Genomic DNA, 6,664 nt, shown 5'->3' with positions numbered 1-6,664 from the left:
CGCAGGCTCCACAGCCTGGCCCGATGCCCACCGCCGCCCTGCCCACCGGTTCTCTTGCCAGCCACCTCCAGCTGATCCGGATCTCTCCGGGGAGGGCTGGGAAGAAGGGTCTCGCGGAGACTGTAGCTACCTAAGACATCGATCTTGGAGCGTCCTGGCCTGCCCGAGGGTCACATTATTTTAGCCAGGCTGGGAGGTCGAGTCCCCTGGCTATGAGAGAAGGACCCCTGGATTGGGTCCAGAAGAATGGGGTTTCAGTTCCAGATCTGCTTCTTTGCTAGCCCTGTGAATCCTACCTCCATTACTTGCTGGCTGTGTGGTCTTAGGCAAGTCACTCACCCTCTCTGAAAGTATTTTTCTCACCAGCAAATGTCGATAATAAGAATACCAATATCATATGGTTGTAGGGAGCATTTAATGAGAGAATAATGTAAGTGAGCACTGTACCCGACTTCGTGCGGTATGCATAAGTGGTAGGCTGCCGCTTTGTGACTTGTGGCAAAGGATTTAACTATTTGGAGCGTCTGGTTTCTCATCAGTAAAATGAGAGCAAATGATACTTAGTTCCCAGAGTTGCATGGAGATTAAACGAGAAACTGAGGGTAAAGTGCTTGTCTTTATGCATTCCGCAGTCTTCAGAGACGGTGGAATGAGACGATTTGCCTGAGAGCCTTCTCTAAACTCACCCTGAGCAGAAGTCGACAGTTTTCATTATCTGCCTTCGTCACTGCGAGCAGGGTGCTCTCTTCGGGTGTCAGTTTGCTAATGTGAAATGCAAATGGCACAATGACACCGACCTCTGGGCGACTGTTTGGGGATTCCACGAGTTGATCCGTGTAATTTGGAATGTCTAAAGTGCTAAGCAAATGTACTGCAGTGTTCTTATCCTAAGGCTCAGAGCCTCAGGAGCCCACAGAAAGTTTCTATGTTATTTCCAAAAAGGTGCCACTCGGGTGGAGGAATTTTTAAAAAGGCACCTCTCTCGGGTGGACTGACTTAGAGGCGAACTAATTGGCGATAGGCCCCGCCTACTTCCTAGATAGCCAATGAAAAGGGGCACTCCTCCTGGGCGAACCAATTAGAAACAGGCGCGCCTCTGCGCAGGCCAGTGGATAAAAACAGCGGCCTTTGCCATCCCTGCGCCAGGACCCAGCTGTGGGCATAGAGTTGTAATGGATTTATGAGCCCAGCCCTGTTCCTTCTCCGCCGGTGCCCTGATGCACATCCGTAAGGAGCGTCCTTGCTTGGGGCGGAAGCCCGGCGATGGTGGCCAAGGCCTGGGCCTTCCCCTCAGAGAGCTTTCAGTCTAGCGGGGCAGACTGGACGAAGGTTCTCAGCTAAGGACTGCACTGTGACACCGCCACGCGTTCAAGCGGAGTCCTGCGGTGAGTTTAGAGGAGGGAGATGCTGACGGCGTGTGGGATTGCTGGATTTAGCAAATAAAAATACAAGATGCCCTGTTAAATTTGAGTACCGGGTTAACGACAAATAAGTTATTAGTATAAGTATGTGCCAATGCAACATTTGGGACACACACTAAAAAATTATTCACTGTCAATCTGAAATTCAAGTTTAACTTCTTTAACTTAACCCCCTTGTTTAACTCTCTAGCGACCCTAGAGAGTGTGTCTGTGTTGCCTGAAGGTTGCCGGTATAATGGGGTATATGCTGTCCTTGACCAAACAGGTGTTTTTTTTTTTTTTTAAGGTTTTTATTTAAATTTCAGTTAGTTAACATATAGTGTAATATTAGTTTCAGGTGTACAATATAGTGATTCAGGATATTGAAATAGGTGATGGGGATTAAGAAGTGTACAATACATTGTACAATATATTGTGTACAATATATTATTGTATATATTAAGGAGTGCCCTTGTGATGAGCACTGGGTGTTGAATCGAAACTTCGAAACTTCGATTCAACACCCAGTGCTCATCACAAGGGCATTCCTTAATCCCCATCACCTATTTCATCCGTCCCCCAACTCACCTTCCCTCTGGTGACCATCAATTTGTTCTCTAAGTTAAAAGTCTGTTTCTTGGTTTGCATCTTTTGTTTTTTCCCCTCTTCTCATTCATTTTGTTTCTTAAATTCCACATGAGTGAAAGCATATGGTATTTGTCTTTCTCTGACTTATTTTGCTTAGCATAATACTCTCTAGCTCTATCCATGTCATTAAGATGTCAAGATTGCATTGTTCTTATGGCTGAGTAATATATTATTATATAATTATATATTTATATTATATATATATTATATATAATATATATAATATATAATATATATATTTATATATTTATATATAATTATATATTTATAATAATATAGATTTTATAATATGATTATATAATTATATATAACCTAATTATATATAATATATTACTCATATATTACTATATATATTTATCATCTTTATCTATTCATCAATCAATGGACACTTTGGCTGTTGGCTATTGTGGATAATGTTGCTTTAAATATTGGGGTGCCTGTATCCATTTGAGTATTTTTACATTCTTTGGGTAAATACCTAGTAGTGCAATTAATTGCTGGATCACAGGATAGTTCTATTTTTAACTTTCTGAGGTACCCCCATAGTGTTTTCCCAAGTGTCTGCAACAGTTTTCATTCCCACTAACAGAGCAAGAGGATTCCCCTTTCTCCACATCAATAGCTGGATTTTGAAGGGCTAGATACAACTCTGTATCGATCTAGGGCAGGGAGCTCTGAGGAGCACCAGTTGGCAAGGACACCATTGGCCAAGCTGGAGTCAGTCCCAGATCCGCCAGTTCTCTTTCCAGGCAGGATTTCTCCATCCCTCTCTCCAGCCCATGCCAGAGGGTGTCCATATCAGCTGCACTGGGAAGAGAGGGAAAGTAGGAGGCAGTGCTTCCCTGGAGGGCTGAGACTGGGAGGACTGAGCCACTCGGAGAGCTGACTCTGCCTTTCTCTGCATCCCAGGTTAGCCGTGGTCCCTGGACCTTGAAAACTAGCACCACTGTTGTGTATGAACATTGACTTCCTCTGTTTTCCTTTTGTGTTCTTGGTTAGATTATTTCATCTGATCCTCACCTGTCCCACATTATCTCTGTTTGTGGTCCCTTGGAGATGCTGAGAATTTGCACTTGGAAGTGCCTGCAAGAATTTATGCAGAAAAGAGCTTCCTTTGCCCACATGCTCATCCTGGCCTTCAACCATGCTTTGGCACAGGATGTCTCCATTTCCCAGAAAGACGGCATGTTTCCATGGTTAGAACCGTTTCAGTTCCCTTCTGCCTCCAAAGCTTATTCATAAGTCCCAGAATACCCAATTCTGTGATCTTCTTTAGGAATCCAGGGGCCTATGCAACTCCACAACTGACTTGCTGTACGCTTTCACTTTCCAGGACACATCTTGAGCCAAGTCGCTTTGGATAGGGTGGAGGAGGGTGGCCTGCCATCTGAGAAGGGCACTGAGGAAGGAAGGAAGATGAGAAAGGCAGGATAGTTTGTTGGAAGAAGCTCAGTCCACAGCAAGGGCATCAGAAGAGTGATGAGGTTGGGGGGAGAATGGCTTTGGATCAGCCATGGACCAAACAATCCTGTGATGACAAGTCCCTGTGTTAATCCAATACCATTATTTCCTCCTCTGGTGGGAGTGGGGGTAGGGATGGGAACGAGGAGTTGGAACAAATAATAGTGGTTAATGCTTGCTGAGAAATTAACACGTGCCATGTAGGTGCTATGTGCTTTACATAAATCATGTCACTGACTCTTCGCAGCTTCCTTGTGAAAAAGCTACTATTATAAGCATCCTTATTTATTTATTTGTTTATTTAAAAGATTTTATTTATTTGACAGAGAGAGATATCACAAGTAGGCAGAGCAGCAAACAGACAGAGGGGGAAGCAGGATCCCCGCTGAGCAGAGAGCCTGATACAGGGCTCAATCCCAGGACCCTGAGATCATGACCTGAGCCTAAAGCAGAGGCTTAACCCAGTGAGCCACCCAGGTGCCCCCAAATCCTTATTTTAAAGATGAGGAAACTGAGGCACAGAGAGATTATATCATTTGTCGGAGGTCATAAATCTAGTAATGGAACCAGGGCTCAAATCCAGATCGTATAACTCCAGATCTTGAGCTCTTAAGCTCGATGCTATCTCACCTCAAGTCACAAGATCACTGGAGGACCTGCACTGAATCACCTGGAGGCAGTTAGTAAAGATTCAAATTCCTGAGCTCTACTTCAGACCTACCAAATCACTAAATACTAGACCCCATTGTTCAAGGGGAAGATAGGAGGGCTAGGTTTTCCAAGTGTCTGGCTCTCTTCTTCCCTTCCTCCCTATCTTGGCTGAGCAAGTTCCTGACCCAGCTAGGCTAGCAGTCCTCTCTGTTCCTCCTCTTCAAAAAGAGCTGCTTCCCCTCCCTCTTTCTCTGCATTGGGGCTCATTTCAAATCCACAGTACCTCCCAGCTCTCCCAGAGTGGACAGGGCTTGGGCACATTGCATGCCCAGGGGAGCGGCTGGCAGCTGCCTGGGCCATTCCTTCTTCTCTGCAGAAGGCAACAGCTGGCCAGTGAGTCCTCTTCCTGACCAGGACCCTTTGAGTCAAGCAGGATGTATGGACCTGGACAAGGCCCTTTCTGGGCCTCAGTTTCTCTCTTCATAATATGAAGAACAATTAGCTTTGTCTCTGCCCTTTCCTCCTTCCCAGGAAGCGTGCAGAGCACAAAGCAGATTTTATCAGAAGGAATTAGGGGCTCTGAAGAAAGGCGCTCACAGAATGACCAGCCTCCCCAAGTGACAATAATAGGAATAATAATAAGAAGAATGAGGACATGGGATTAGCCTGGGAGCCCTGAAGAGGAGGTGTTCCACAGAGTTGTGAGGAGGTTAGCTGTGATAATTTGGATCCGTTATTGACTACAACCTCTGTGCATTTTTAGCTGTGATTCATTTTTAGAAGCCCTGAGTCTTTAGGAACCACTTCTGCCTCTGGAAGAGAAATTTCCTCCTCTCTCTAGCACATGGGGATGTGCTCTCATTAGACTGGTTCACCTTCCAGTCTCATTAGACTGGTTCACCTGTCTGTCTGCCTGTCTGTGCATACACACACATGCATGTGTTCATGGGAGACTGGAAAAAGCAAGAAATTTGGAGGGAGACAGACCTGGGTTTGAACCTGGACTTTTTCTTACTCTGTTATCTCTTGCAAGTCCACTAGTATCATCTTGAAAATGGGACAACAATAATTCCTGCCTTTTCTGTTACCCTGATTTGCTAGAGGGAGCCAACCAGACAATTATTCACAGTTAAAATCCTATCAAGTGCTAGATATTGGATGCACAGACACAAGCTTACATGCTTGTATTTTTTGCACTGTTTCACACTGGGAGATGCTCATCTCCAGACAACATACAGAAGCCTGCCCTGGGACAGCCACAGGAGCACCTTCTTGCCAGGCAATGAATGCTCTCTGTCTCAGAGCAGCCGATCTCTCCTAATCCTCATCCAGCGTCTTCTGGTTTGTTTTTTACTCACAGCAGGACCCAGGGGACTTGCAAGGAGCACAATAAAAGCCTAGCCAATCTGGCACTGTGCCCCACTTCCCTTCCACATAAAGGCTGTCTAACCGCCAGGCATCTGGCTTGAAAGGCTGGCCAGGACCTGCTCAGCATCTGCTGCTTTGCTTAAAAGACCTGCTAACAGGAAAGTGTCTGGTTCCTTTCCACCCCAAACAGGAAGTGCCTGCCACCGTCCAGAGGAGGGGGTAGTCGGTCATTTACAAGGAACCGATTCCTACTTCACAGAGCCTCAGGGAAATCTTCACAGGAGGCTTGCTCTCTAGGAAGGCTGGAGGAGCAGGGCTCCAGGGACACTTCCTGGGGTGGGGGTGGGAGGTTATTGATGATGGCTAGGACTGCTTACCAGCCTGTGACACTTGGCACAGAGCAGGCTGTCAGTCTTTGAACAGTGCTCCCCGAATACTTACTCCGTGTATTGTGGGAGATGCAAGAAGATCCTAGAGAAGGTCTTTGAGCTTGAGGAGTTTACAGAAGTCATCCCATTTCTCCCCTCATTTATTCATTCATTCATTCATTCAACACAAGCTTCCTCCTTGTCCTCCTCCACACACCCGTTTTTAGTGCCTACTGTTTCCAGCACTACCTGAGGCACTGCGGAGTTCACAGGCCCTTTCTGGGCCTCAGTTGGGGGACTAGGCAACCCAACTAGAGAATAAATTAGCCTCTAATCAGGTAGCAAGCCTGGAATGATGTGGTACAACTGTGAGTCCCACAGGATTTCAAAAGAGACAAAAGATCACTGTGCTCTTGTTTTGACTCTGGTGGGAGCCATAACCTCCTTGCCCACTAGGGTCCATTCTCAAGACTGCAGCCAGGGCAACCCCAGTGATACAGGCCAGATCCTATCGTGGCTCTGCTAAATGGCTCCCTCTCCTGGCTTCCTCTCTCACTCTAACAAAGCTCACCGTCCTTCCAGGGCCCTACAAGCCCCTACAACCGTGTTGGAAGAGTTGGGAAACCAAACAAACGGGGGAGGGAGTCAACTCAAGAAATTTTCAACAGCAAGATTCTCCCAGCCATAGGCTGGAGGGATGAAGGGAAGGTTCGAAGGAGGGAAGGGTTACAGGATCTCAGGAGCCAGGGTTGCCGATAGAAAGGATCT

This window comes from Mustela lutreola, chromosome 15, assembly GCF_030435805.1.
Source record: "Mustela lutreola isolate mMusLut2 chromosome 15, mMusLut2.pri, whole genome shotgun sequence".
Lineage (NCBI taxonomy): Eukaryota > Metazoa > Chordata > Mammalia > Carnivora > Mustelidae > Mustela > Mustela lutreola.
This window is presented reverse-complemented; position numbering follows the sequence as displayed.